The sequence below is a fragment of the Conger conger genome, chromosome 16 (genome assembly GCF_963514075.1).
Source record: "Conger conger chromosome 16, fConCon1.1, whole genome shotgun sequence".
Taxonomy (NCBI): domain Eukaryota; kingdom Metazoa; phylum Chordata; class Actinopteri; order Anguilliformes; family Congridae; genus Conger; species Conger conger.
This window is the reverse complement of record NC_083775.1, coordinates 15,866,091-15,881,090: the sequence shown is the minus strand read 5'-3', so window position 1 is coordinate 15,881,090 and position 15,000 is coordinate 15,866,091. Positions and strand designations below refer to the sequence as shown.

Here is a 15,000-nt window from a genome sequence, read left to right as displayed (position 1 = left end):
TGCCGTCATCCCTTGATGAAGTGTCGTGACAATGTGAGATTAATCAGGGGGTAGCCTACACTGCGTTCTGCCGACACGTTCGAGGATGCGACAGCCAGTCTCCAGTCTCTGTAGCGCGTGCGAGAAAGAAGGAACAGCGCACGGTAATGGGCCCGTTACTGTGTTGGTGCCCCCTACAGGGGAGTAGCGGCACAAACGCTTATGCTACATGGCGCCGAATAGACCCGCTGAATGAAGACCTCCGCACAGAAAAGCCTGAGCGTTTCTCAGAGTTTCTCGGAAGCGTTTCTCGTTCTCTTCCGAGACCCAGGAAGGACCGGGGCATGTGTGAGCAAACACCCTGCCCATCTCCGTGTCCGCTGCTCGTACTCCTCGCCCCCTTTGTTAGGCTGAGTGCGGTCCCAGCTGGCGGGGACCGCGACAAGCGCAGTTTTATGAGTTTTACGAGCCGTGCCCGCGCCTGACCTCCGGACGTGTGGCCGATGTGGGGACTGTCATTACGAGAGAGAGAGAGAGAGCGAGAGAGAGAGAGAGACGAGAGAGAGAGAAAGGGAGAGGGAGGGAAGGAGAGAGACAGAGAGGGAGAGGGAGAGAGAGAGAGGGAGAGACAGACAGAGAGAGAGAGAGGGAGAGAGGAATAGAGAGAGGAGAGAGGGATAGAGAGAGCTGGTGCATTGCTTATGTGAGCATGAATGCAGTTTTACAGTTCTTACAGTGCAGCACCAGGGACTCAAACCTGCAAAACTCTCATTTCCACACAACAGCCCCTGTGTGTTTGTGCATGTGTTTGTGTGTGTGTGTGCGTGTGCGTGTGCGTGTGCGTGTGCGTGTGCGTGTGCGCGTGCATGCGTGCGTTTACTCTGTACACTGAACAGCCATGGACAGCTTCAATGACTGCTTTACCTCCTACTACTGCCTCACAACAGCATCTGAAAACGGCACTCTGAGCATCCATCAACTCTGATCCGCTCCTCTCAAACATCAAGTGGAAAACAAACAAAAAAAGAATCACTCCCACACATTTTTTAGACATGAAAATGCTGTTTTTGTAAAGGACTACTTCATACAGCTACAGCACACATTTACTGAAGTGTCTGAGGTTACTTATGGCCTTTCCTCATCAGTACAACTGCAGTGCTCCATCTGGGATATGACCCTACCACCTACTGGTACCTACCCCCTACTGCTTTTGCCTACCATGTCACATATACAGAAGCATGACATCACACTTTAAAAATTCACATCTTAAAAAATTCATGTTACTCTATGTCTTTTCTGTGCGAGATTGATCTTGCCTGGTGCAATTGAGCCAACCCAAAGGACCAGAGAGCAGGTTTTAGACATTTTGAGAGTATTTCAGACAGAAAAGCTCAGTAGCGTATCATCCAAAACAATTATGCGTTTGACTCTGGTTTTGATTTCGTGGGGGGGGGGGGGGGGGTCTATTAGTAGGGGGAGACTGCAATGATGTATACACACTAGAGGTGAGCAGAGACAACATTGTGTCCATCTGCTCAACCAACATTATCATCTGCATCCAAATTCAGCCCGGGGAGGGCGCCAAGAAACTGTCAGCCCAGGACGGAGGGGGGGGGGGGGGGTCTGTTCATCTTACACTGTAATTTTCTAAATGCATCCGTCAATTGGGTGAGAAGTGCATTGTCCATTACAAACTACGTGGGGTTGTCTCATCAGTCCTCGTAAGGCTCCCTTCTTTACACTAATTTAACACATCCATTGAACATCGTTCCAACACCACTGGTCTACCCTGGAAAGGAAAAAATTACATTACCTGTGCAGTTCCCTTTACGGTATTCGGTGTTCAGACGCACCCTTACCACACACGGCGTATTCACAGTGAACCATCGGGACCGGAGTTCTCCTATGCGGCTGTGGATTTTGTCTATAGTGGAAATGAGTTGGAGGAAATGGGGGCGGCAACCACACGAAGAACTCATGGGAACCCTGGGAACGCCGGTCTCACTCCGGCGGGTTTCCCTGCAGGAGACCCCCATGAAGCACAGCGGACCCCCATGAAGCACAGCGGCCAGCACAGGAAGCGGACGCACCTCACCCGAGAGACCCATACTCAAAGCGTAAATTCCCGTTCCGACTGCCATAACAGTAACGCGCTGTCCGGGGGCCGCCTCGCCCCTCGTGCGCCCGAACGGGGGACCCCGAAATCAGGAGAAGGGCCCGACGAGGTCCCCCGCAGCCCGTTACAGGCAGAGCCGGTGTCCCGGCGGTCCCCGTGAGCAGCCACTCCCGCCGGGCACAGAGCCAGGCAGACTCCCCGCTATCTCCATTAATCAGCCTCCAGCGCCATGGCCTTTAGCAGGGCTCCAGCAGGGCCCCCATGCGTCTAAATTAAGCCCCTCCGTCTGACAGCGCGCCGTACGGCACGAGAACCGCCAATCGATGAGCCCCGCTCCAGCCAGGAGCACCAGGAGCTCAGCACACGGGCCGGTCCTCTTCAGGAGCTGCGAGCGAGCGGGGGAACATTCCAGAAACGGCCACCGCTACCGATTGGTCTGCTGCCAAAGATGAAGTTTGATATCTCACATGCATAATGATGAGGGGCATGACCAGGAACAGAGCTGCTGGCGAATGTTCTGTATAACCACGTAAACTTGAAGCATAGCCCTTGAATTTCCTGTTAACAATCAAGATGAAGAAGCAGAAGAACAATCTATTTATAAAACACCTCTCATACAAGGAGGCAAGCAGCTCAATGCGCTTCAAACAGGAATGTCAGAGAACTTGAAGAACTGCTGGGGCTGACTATCTGGCTACTGTTGTGCATCTTTGGCAGAAGGCCAGGACAGGAAAGAGTCGAATACATAGGGGAGTACAGAGCACACACACACAGACACACACACACATACACACAAACGGACACGCACACACACACAAACACACAAACGGACACACACACACGTACATACAGGCACGCACGCACAAACGCACATACTTACACAAACACACACACACACACACACACACAAACAAACTATCAGTAAACTTGGGGGGGGGTGTTAGGCATGCACGCTGCCCTTTATGCCAAAGAACCCCGCTGCAGTACGCTGGGGGCTTTCCTCACTCGGAGGTAAAGATTTAGGCGGGTTAAAACGCCTCAGCCTCTTTAAGCCTGGAGGGTTTTCCGCAGTAGGGAATCTGAGCTCAGGAAATCCCAGCTCATACTCAGCATCTGCCTCACATCTTTATAAAGTTTGAGTTTATAAAGTTCATCAGCCACAGGCGGGTGGGGGGGGGGGGGGGGGCGGTGTTTAACATAAGAGACGAGATCCGCACCACAAATCCGCTCCTCGCCGTCTGAACCGATCCGCTTACAGAGCTGCCTGACCCGGCGTAGGTTCGACTCGCATCCACAACCCCTCCACCCCCACCCCCACCCGTGTTTGCTGGGTCTTAACAGAGCCTCCAGCGCTAACGCTAACAGTAGCCAAAACAGCAGGAAGGCACACCTGCACGGGCTATGCAGCGCCGCCATTTTAGATGTACTTTCTGAAAATAGACGAGCGCTCACTGGGAAAAAGATGATCCGAGCACATCCGCTAATTGGGATGCATTAGTGCGCTCCCTGGGAGAAATGTTGGTGCAGACCAGCCGTGACTGCAGGTGATGAATAGACCACTGAGGTGCAGGGGCCGGTGTGGGAGAGGGATCGCGTGTCGCTAACTCAAGGGCCCTCCGAACGACGGCTTCTGGGAGCGATATCACAGAGAGGAATATGTCGTCTAATGAGCATATTTCAGCGTTATCGATATAATAATCAGCGCGCTGAGTTTTCGACTGACGGACGACCCTCGTGAGATAGGAGGTCAGCTGGATGGGGGAAGGGAAAGGGGGGGGTGGTTTCTTGTGATAATGAGATACAGAAGTAGGGAAGGTCAAGAAGGACTCCCTTTTCAAAAATTACAGAATCAATCAATGCCTGTGTGTGTGTGTGTGTGTGTGTGCAGACCTGCAAATGTATGTGTCTGTCAGTTAGTGTGCGACAGAAGAATTTGTGTGTGTGTGCGCGTGCCTGAGTCTGTGTGTCTGTTTGCGCAGGAGTATTTGTGTGTGTATGCGCACACATGCATTTATGTGTGTGTCTGAGCATGTACACTCACTGAGCACTTTATTAGGAAAACCTACTTATTCATGCGATTATCTAATCAGCAAATCGTGTGGCAGCAGTGCAATGCATAAAATAAGAGTCAGGAGCTTCAGTTAATGTTCACATCAACCATCAGAATGGGAAAAAAAAATGCAAACTCAGTGATTTCGACCACGGCATTTTTATTTGCACAAATTTAAAGTCAACAAATAAAAGGAAATTAGTGGAAGGTAGAGACAAGTAAATATTTACAACAATTACATTAAAGCATACACATAAACAAGAAGGCACAAAACAAACCAAACAAGACCAAAACAAGAACATTTAAAAACTTTATAATGAAATAGATAGTGATAATAATGAAGGCAATAGACATAATTAAAACGGAGCATAAAAAGGGGTGTAAATGGTGGAGCATATATGTCACACGCACACACGCAGGTACAGTTCTGCGGATGGAAACACCTTGTTGATGAGAGAGGTCGACGGAGAAGGGCCAGTCTGGTCAAAGCTGACAGGAAGGTGAAAGTAACGCAAGTAACCACACATTACAACAGTGGTATGCAGGACACCCGATTACACAACACGGCAAGTACACAGCGCGCCAAACCAAAGTGGATAGGCTACAGCAGCAAAACACTTAATAAGTCAGAAAAATAAGTCCAATAAATACCCGATAAAGCGTATAGTGTGGGTGCATGTATTTGTGTGTGGTGTGTGCGCGTGTATGCATGTCTAAGCGTGTCTGTATGTGTGTGCCTCTGTGGGGGTGGGTGTGTGTGTGCCTCTGTGTGGGTGTGTTTGTAGGTGTGTGTGTGTGTGTGTGTGTGTGTGTGTGCCTCTGTGTGGGTGTGTTTGTGTATGTGTGTGTGTGTGTGTAGGTGTGTGTGTGTCCTGTGTACTCCGTGCTCTCACCCTGCGCTGCGAGGAGAGACAGGAGCTTGTTAGCGCCCGCAGTGAGAAGCGCTGATTAAAAAGAGAGGGGGGGGGGGGCGCTCAGTCGATCTGCATACACTCACAGAGCGCGAGCCTCCGGCCTCTCAGCTCCGCTAACGGCGCTATATTAGCATTCGGCTCGCCGGGAGCGTTTGATTGTTAACGAGCGCATTTGATTGGATGCTAACGGCAGTCAGCGAGCCGCGCGCCCGCGGGGACCGGAATGGCGGGTCCGTGACGGACCCTCGGAGGCGCGGGCGGGGGGGGACTCGCCGAGCGTGCGGTCCCGAGCCGGCGGTCCGCAGGACAGAGCGCAGACAGCTGGCAGGGCCTTCATGCCGGCTTCTTCCGGGCTCTCCCTGGCACATCATTAATATATGTTGCTCCTCCGATTCGTACTGGCTCCCACAGAGGCCTCTCCTGTGACAGGCCCTTTTTTCTATTCTTTCTCCCTCTCACTGTCCCTCTCTCCCACCCTTCTCGCTCTCTCTCCATCTCCATCTCTCCATCTCCATCTCTCTCTCATCTCTCTCTCATTCTCTCTCATTTCTCGCTCACCCAATGCATTTTTAAAAAATTGAGAATATTTATGAACAGCGTATTTGTAAATGCGGTTTAACAGTCGCTCTTTCATTCCTTATTCGTCCTCTTGCCCGCCTTTATTCATCTCATCTGTCCTTCTTTTTCAATCTCTCCTGCTTTCCTCTGCCGCGCTCTCCCTCAATTTTAACTTCAAATTGAAGGCGGTTTATTAGCCTGGCTTGAGACCGTGTGACCAGAGGAGTGTGTGTGTGTCTGTGTGTGTGTGAGAGCCACACGTACGTGTGTGCGTGCGTGCGTGTGCGTGGATGCCTGTGCGTATCTTTCCTTTTTCGTTTGTCTCCTCTCTTTTCTTTCATTGGCTGGGTAGAAGCGCAGGCAGAGGCAGGAATCAGGGGGCTTTTGTCAGTGGAACAATGGTGGATGTTTGCGCCTTCGTCTTTTATTAAATTAAATTATAAAGAAATTAAAAAACTGTCAACCTAAATGTCACCAACTGCCAGTGCCTCCTTCCTTTTAAAAAGATTCCTTTGCACATGCATACATACCCACACACACACACGGACATGCACACATACATTCAAACACATGCGGACACCCACACACATACACATAAACACACACGCATGCACATACACACACCTACACACATATACATTCAAACACATGCACACCCACACACATACACATACGCATAAACACACACGCATGCACATACACACACATACACACATATACATTCAAACACATGCGGACACCCACACACATACACATAAACACACACGCATGCACATACACACACACACACCCACGCACACACATGCAAACATATACATTCAAACACATGTACGGCCACACACATACGCATAAACACACACACGCACAGGTACACATACACACAGGCACACACACAAACACACACGCACGCACGCACAGGCACACACACACACACAGGCACACATACAAACACACACAGGCGCGCACGCATGCACACACACACACACAGGCACACACACAAACACACACAGGCACGCACATGCAAACATATACATTCAAACACATGTACGGCCACACACATACGCATAAACACACACGCACGCACAGGCACACACACACACGCATGCACACACAGACACACACAGGCACGCACGCATGCACACACACACACAGGCACACACACACACGCATGCACACACACAAACACACACAGGCACGCACGCATGCACACACACAGCCACACACACACACACACAGTAATCACATCTCCCCTCTCTGTAATGAGTAAGAGGAAGATGAACGGCGTGGCCAGTAGAACCTGTTCCTATTACCCGCCTGCCACTTCCCATCATCCTCTGCTCCGGGACCGCTGCGCTCTCAGTGGACCCCTGTGAGCTAATGGCCCCGCGGTGCGCGCGGCGCAGAGAGTAATAGCCATCCCATAATACCAGCGCGACAGACAGAGCCACACTCTCCACTCTGCTCAGCTGGCCCTAACCGCCCCCGAGGTCTCCGCACGCCGGGAAATTGACACGGCTCCCCATACATTCCCAGCCGTTGTTGGCCTCGCCGAGGTGCGCCGGGGAGCTACCGTTCCGCAAGCGCGAAGCGTAACCTTATTTATTCCCCTTTCTGACTTTCTTTCTTTCCTGTTGCCATATGTGCTCGGTGATTCGGTCTGCGAGGGCCTAGCCCTTCCTGCAGTGAAATTGGCACCCACGGTCGCTAAGGGTGGACTTCCCTTCGCCTGGGGAACCGGTGTGCACTCGGTTCCGCTCCCCCCCGCCCCGCCCCGGCCGCCGTGAAGCATCGTGTCGCTCAGCTGAAGCCACAGCCCAGACAACCATCGCTCACCCAATGCAGTCAAGCCAGCTAACACAAAATTTTCTTGTTGCTGCCACGTACTGGCAATGTTATAACATTGACAAAACGTTCCAGTAAACTTGCGAGAATGCTTCGGGTTAGCGGGGAACGCTCACACACCTCTCACAACGTCGCACACGAACATCGCTCACACGCAGCCATCCAGCCGCCCGGCGAGACCGGATGGCCCAGACGAACATCGTTCACCCGTGGCTCCCTGAACCGCAGCTTATCCTGTTCTATTAGACCACTCTGTACACTGTCAGCGGGAGCGCAGCATGCTGGGAAATGGTCCTTTCTGTTCCATTATCTGACTGGGAGAAATCGATATATATTCAATTTAAGTCAGTTAAGTTTTATTTGTATGGAGCTTTGTGTCACACTTCACAGAAACAGGAAATGGGGGGGAAAAGTAGGCAAGATTCAGCCTGAACTCCAAAAAATCCAGCAAATTAGGTCAAATAAAAACAATCAAACTGTGGCAAGAAAAAAAATCACTAGTGGGGAAACTAGTGGGAACCCGGATATAGAGGGGAGGCCCATCAAGCACTGGCCAGCCCGGTGTCAGTGCTCAAAGATAAACTCATGGTAATAGACAGGCAATGGGAAATCAACCAGGACAAACAGACTGGCTTGGGCAGACTAAAGCCTGGAGTATAAAACCAGCTGGTAAAATAAGTCAAATGTGTACTACATGACTATCTTGATTCAAATATGATATCTTTTGCACAAAAATGCAAAAACGTATTTATCCATAGACCGATTCATTTGGTGTCTGAAAAAACAAAATGGCCATATCACTGTTGTGGCACTGTACTCTACCGTCTAACTGGGACTGGAAGTCAATCGTGTTTTACGGGAAGACTAAATGAGTGGAAATATGAAGATGAATGAATGTGGAGCCCAGGAGAATGGTCTATTATAAGGCTGATTTATTAATGCTTTCTCAGGGGTTGAGTGTGTCTGGTTGTCTGGGTTCTTTCAATGAGGTGTTCAATGGAGTCTCCCTCACTCTATCTGTCCGTCTGTCTGTCTCTCTCTCTGTCTGTCTCTCACTCTCTCACTCTCTCACTCTCTCACTCTCTCACTCTCTCACTCTCTCACTCTGTCACACTGTCTCTCTCACTCTCTCTCTCACTCTGTCTGTCTGTCTCGTACTGTCTCTCTCTCTCACTCTCTCACTCTCTCACTCTCTCACTCTCTCACTCTCTCACTCTCTCACTCTGTCTGTCTGTCTGTCTGTCTGTCTCTCACTGTCTCTCACTGCCTCTCTCACTCTTTCTCACTCTGTCTCTCCTCCAGCTCTCCTCCTGCTCTACGACGTGACCAACAAAACATCCTTCGACAACATCCAGGTAGGACACTGCACGTCCCCTCTCAGGCAGCGGCCGGCGGCCGGCGGTGTGGAACGCGTCCGGCTAATCGCGGTCGAGTCGCACGCACCAGCGGTAACAGCTGCGGCTCTAACGAGCGGCGCAAAAGAAAGGGAAGCAAAGGAGCCGTCATCGCCCGGTCCTTTTAAAAGGGCCCCTGTTCACGAGTCAAAAGTGCCACGTAATTGCAGAGTAATTCACAGTGACGGCAGGGGAGACAGGTTCAATGGGAGCCACCTGAGGGTGAGGCCGCAGGTGTCGGCTTGATTGACAGCTTGGTTCCACCCCCACATCCTGTGCCCATTAGTGCATTCACTTTCAGTGCCTGCCCCCCCGCCCCCCCACTCCCCCCACTCCAAACCCCCGCAACAGGCTTCACAAAGGGACGTCTCACATTCAAGGTAAATGAAGCTCCTGAAATTTCTCACCAGAACGGCCAATTCAAAACATTTCCGTAACAATTAAAGGCCTTTTTTTGATTCTGAATGTATTCCGTTTCGTCAGACAACTACGCAGATGAAACATGAAATTAGCATTTATTAGCGCTAAGTGACAATTCTCAAATTACATGGGGGAAAAAAACAAAACAAAAGATGAAGCATTCAGATGGCTTTTAAAGTTAACTGCTCAGTTATGTAAAGAAATAAATCCATTTCAAAAACTGGGGCTAATTAAACTGGGGCATGAGTATAATGGGCAAACTGGGACAGGGCCAAATTGGGCCGAATTGGACCAAACTGGAACACAATGTTTTGCAATTATGACAAGCGTTCACAGAGCAGTGCAGAGAAAAGGCTTCTCCGTCGGCTGCCAGTCATCGCTGTGCGCGTTTCTAGGTTGCTACAGCAACGATGGAGATGTGGGGGCACGCCGCCCTCTGTCCCTTCCGCCATTCGTCCCTTCTGGTGGGAGGAAATCTCAGGAGGAACCCCGAAATAGATGGCGAGCCCATCCTCCCCTGACCAGCCTGGTGTCAATAGCTAGCGCTGGGCTAAATGGTAACAGGGAAACTGTCAAGAGATAAAGGTTACAGCTGTAGCCCAGGGTATTACTCCAGTTGGTAAAACAGACAGCTCGTCAAAGTGTCAGCGGCTCATCGTGTTAAGGAATATCAGATGTTTGAGATGCTCAGCAGTCATGCGGAATCCTGACAGTAAATGGCAAATGGTTGGAATTTATATAGCACCTTTATCCAAAGCGCTGTACAATTGATGCTTGTCACTCACCCATTCATACACACACTCACACACCTCCGGTGGGTGATTGGCTGCCATGCAAGGCACCAACAAGCTTGTCAGGAACATTCAGGAGTTAGGTGTCTTGCTCAGGGTATCATCATCTTCAGATTCACAACCAGCTAATAACAGAGTCCAAGCATGTAGAGTATATCATCATCTCCAGATTCACAACCAGCTAACTAACAGAGTCCAAGCATGTAGAGTATATCATCATCTCCAGATTCATAACCAGCTAATAACAGAGTCCAAGCATGTAGAGTATATCATCATCTCCAGATTCACAACCAGCTAACTAACAGAGTCCAAGCATGTAGAGTATATCATCATCTCCAGATTCACAACCAGCTAATAACAGAGTCCAAGCATGTAGAGTATATCATCATATTCAGATTCACAACCAGCTAACTAACAGAGTCCAAGCATGTAGAGTATATCATCATCTCCAGATTCAAAACCAGCTAAATAACAGAGTCCAAGCATGTAGAGTATATCATCATCTCCAGATTCACAACCAGCTAATAACAGAGTCCAAGCATGTAGAGTATATCATCATATTCAGATTCACAACCAGCTAACTAACAGAGTCCAAGCATGTAGAGTATATCATCATCTCCAGATTCACAACCAGCTAATAACAGAGTCCAAGCATGTAGAGTATATCATCATATTCAGATTCACAACCAGCTAACTAACAGAGTCCAAGCATGTAGAGTATATCATCATCTCCAGATTCACAACCAGCTAATAACAGAGTCCAAGCATGTAGAGTATATCATCATCTCCAAATTCACAACCAGCTATTAACAGAGTCCAAGTATGTAGAGTATATCATCATCTCCAGATTCACAACCAGCTAATAACAGAGTCCAAGCATGTAGAGTATATCATCATATTCAGATTCACAACCAGCTAACTAACAGAGTCCAAGCATGTAGAGTATATCATCATCTCCAGATTCACAACCAGCTAATAACAGAGTCCAAGCATGTAGAGTATATCATCATCTCCAAATTCACAACCAGCTATTAACAGAGTCCAAGTATGTAGAGTATATCATCATCTCCAGATTCACAACCAGCTAATAACAGAATCCAAGCATGTAGAGTATATCATCATCCTCAGATTCATAACCAGCTAATAACAGAATCCAAGCATGTAGAGTATATCATCATCTCCAGATTCACAACCAGCTAACTAACAGAGTCCAAGCATGTAGAGTATATCATCATCTCCAGATTCACAACCAGCTAACTAACAGAGTCCAAGCATGTAGAGTATATCATCATCTCCAGATTCACAACCAGCTAATAACAGAGTCCAAGCATGTAGAGTATATCATCATATTCAGATTCACAACCAGCTAATAACGGAGTCCAAGCATGTAGAGCAGGGGTCGGCAACCCTGGTCCTGGAGAGCCGCAGGGTGCGCTGGCTTTCGTCTCCACCTTAAAATAAGCAAGCGACTCAGACCCAAGAAACCAGGTGAGGTGAGTTAACCGTGTAATCAACGGCTTTCATTGATCAATTAATGCCAAGCAACAACGAAAGCCAGCACACCCTGCGGCTCTCCAGGACCAGGGTTGCCGCCCCCTGATGTAGAGTATATCATCATCTTCAGATTCACAACCAGCTAATAACAGAGTCCAAGCATGTAGAGCAGTGGTTCTTAACCTGGGTTTGATCGAACCCCAGGGGTTCATTGATACAGTCTCAGGGGTTCGGCAGGGGTCAAGACACACACAGACACTAGTCTCTAGACTCTAGACTCAGTCTCAACAAACCCCTGGGGTTCGATCAAACCCAGGTTAAGAACCACTGATGTAGAGTATATCATCATCTACAGATTCACAACCAGCTAAATAACAGAGTTCAAGCATGTAGAGTATATCATCATCTCCAGATTCAAAACCAGCTAAATAACAGAGTCCAAGCATGTAGAGTATATCATCATCTCCAGATTCACAACCAGCTAATAACAGAGTCCAAGCATGCAGAGTATATCATCATCTCCAGATTCACAACCAGCTAATAACGGAGCCCAAGAACGGCATGTACATCTTTGTTATTCTGATCGGTAAGCGGCTATAACGGATGAGTTCTGGCACCGTGCGGCCGTGCAGCACGGCTGACGCTGGCACAGGACTAATCGGGTGGGGAATCGGGGGGCCTCAGACAGCACTAATACATGTTAGAGGTAATTGAATGCGAAATGGAGTTAATGGCCATAGCCGCTGGAGCAGATGGCGGACATGGCGGGAACCCGTTACACAAGCACAAAACTGCGGGAGCCGCTCACAGCAGAGGAGGAGAAAGCACCCTGGCGCCCCCGGGGGACGGCGGACCTGACTCAACGGCGTCTCCGTACGCTTACCCCCGGCCACACAAGATTTGTCGCCCTATTTGCCGACTGCCGAGTAACAGTTCGGCGCAAGTTTTTCTGCCGTCTCGTATGATGTTAAGGACCCGCAGCGGTAGATGCTGTCTCGCGGGATATTAATCAGAATGGACTTTGCCTGAACTTTTAACAACCACCTCCATCCTGCGAGTCAGCCGCGAGCGGCATCCACACCGTATGACTCAGGAGAAACGCAGGTCTGGCACAGGGGGTGAAAACGAGAGTCCAGGGAAGGCTGTCAACAAGCTGATAGCTGTGCGGCTAGCTCATCACTGTTAGCTATGACGCTAGTCATGGAAGTTAGCTAGCTGGTGATTTTAGCACGACTTCAGCTCGCTAGCCAGTGTCTGTGACGTTAGCTAGCATGCTGTATGCTGTATACGGTCGGTCCCTGGTCGTCAATCACAGCTGAGCTACAGAGAGGGAGCAAGGAGGGAAAGAGAGAGAAAAAGAGAAAGAGAGGGGTTTTTTGTGGCTGCAGGCGTTCCCGGCGCCCGGGGGACTGAGTGAGCGGACAGGCCCGCCGAGCGGCAGATTGATTTTTCATCAGCCGGGATTTATCCGAGTAACGAGAGGCACACGCGTGGCCTCCGGGAGGAACGCGCCAAGGCTCCGGAGCCTGAAATGAAAGGGGAGGGAGGGATTAGGGCCTGTCACAGGTATTAGATATGAGCAGAGCGTGCGCTGGTGACCCGTAGAGAGACATTTTTCGCCTTAATAGAATACCGATGAATCGCTCCGTCAAGCCCCATAGGTGTATAAAGCAACAGGGCAGCGTCTTTTTCTCGCTCTCCCTCTCTCTCTCCCTCTCCCGCTCCCCATCACTCTTCCCCATTATTACCGCTCATTCTCTTTTCACAAACACGTGGCTGTTGCTCAAGGGCATTTCATCTCTGCCCTAAAGCACTATTATGCTCCTGCAGTACCTTTTCTATTTATAGTTTTTCATGTTAAAAGGCGAAATGTGACAAACTCAGAACGGCACGGCGATGTACGAGGCTTTGAAAAGACAAAGGCCTTCGAGCCTTAAAGAGGAGAAAAGTTACACTTCGCATCTCCCGTCACTTGAAGGAAGAAAAGCCCTGTCACATGAAAACAGAAACGGGGAGGGGGCGGGGGAGCGAGAGGGGGGTTGATGCACCTGACACGCCTGCCGGGGCTTAATGTCTGGCGGGCGGAGCGCGGAGGGAGATGAGAGAGAAGGGTCTGGAACGTCTCCGCCTCCCGCCGTCGGTCTCGCTCCGCGTCCTCGATCAGTCACCCCCGATTAGGCGGGCGTGGCATGGCGGGCGGGTGGGCCCCGCTAGTGGGCGCCAGGTGCCAGGCCCGCGGCTTTAACCAGGGGTAATTAATGCTAATGTTCAGGCCCCGCGCCCCCTCAGGGTGCCTTCTACAGAAACCTGGAGGGGACTGGCTGAGGGGAACCCCACCGTGTGGGGCCAGCCAGGGAGGGGGCTCCAGCTTTCATCAGGGACTGCAGACTTCATTCTGCTCTACACGTTCAAGAGAGATCGGGGGCCTGGGCCTCAAACCCAATGAAACCGTGGTCATCCCGGGCTAATGGCTATTCGGAGCTAAAACAGTACCCTTTAACTTGATTTAAGAATAACTTTAGGAATAAAGAACACAGTTTAAGCCTCGTCCTAGACTAATTTCTATTTTGAATGGAGATTCTCCATAAGAAACTCAATTTAGTCTAGAACTAAACTTAATCTGTGACTGTGAACCCAATCTTCAAAAACACAGTTTGACAAGTTTATTTTAGGGATTGCTTAGGTCTACAAACTGCTGCAATAAATATTTAAACTTCAACTCACAATTACATTCTCCTGTTGAGGACAAATGCTGGCTGAATCCAGACCAGTTACTTGCAGTTTATTAATTCTCAGATTATCTTTAAACAGACACTTTGAGGTCCATTTGGCATTGACGCGCTGGTTCAATGGGAAACTGAGTCAGCAACTCCATCCCAGGGCATTGGCAACAAGCAGGCAAGACTGAGGAACTGATTCGGAAACAGGATACTAAACTGTAATTATGTTTCCAGCAAATTCTATGTCTGTGTACTGTACGTTATGAGTGAAATCACATTGGTTTTAAGATGTAATACATCTTACATATTTTATTTATGACCGCAGCATGTGGGGTTTACAGTTGCACTGAAGTACTGCTTACAGTTCCACTGCAACAGGGATCAGTTTTCCTCCTCTATTTATTTACTACAGACATAAAATATAAAATGATTTACTTGGAGGATATTGCCCCCAGGCCCTTTAGTCCAGTCATGGGACTCCTGATTGGACTGCACCGGACAGGCCTACAGCTGCGATTGGCCAACGTGTGTGGGCTTTGGAATTACCGTAAAAAAAAATGAAGCATTTGAAAACAATATGAATGCATATTGAGTTCATGTCAACATATCTTCATGGTACATAAAACGTCCAATGGGTTTTGTAATGATTTCCATGTATACGATATGCACAATGGCATATTTGCTGTATAAGGGACACTTGAGTTGTTTTCCAATTATTATTC

The 15,000-nt window shown here is 49.3% G+C and overlaps 1 long non-coding RNA gene and 1 pseudogene across 3 annotated transcripts in view; one reads left to right on the top strand and one right to left on the bottom strand.

Annotated features, from left to right (window-relative positions):
* The window catches only part of LOC133115147 (ras-related protein Rab-26-like), a 94,895-nt pseudogene that overhangs the window by 42,888 nt on the left and 37,007 nt on the right, over positions 1-15,000 (top strand).
* Positions 1-15,000, bottom strand: part of LOC133115148 (uncharacterized) — a 37,040-nt gene that overhangs the window by 5,590 nt on the left and 16,450 nt on the right. The gene's annotated exons all lie outside the window — the stretch shown is intronic.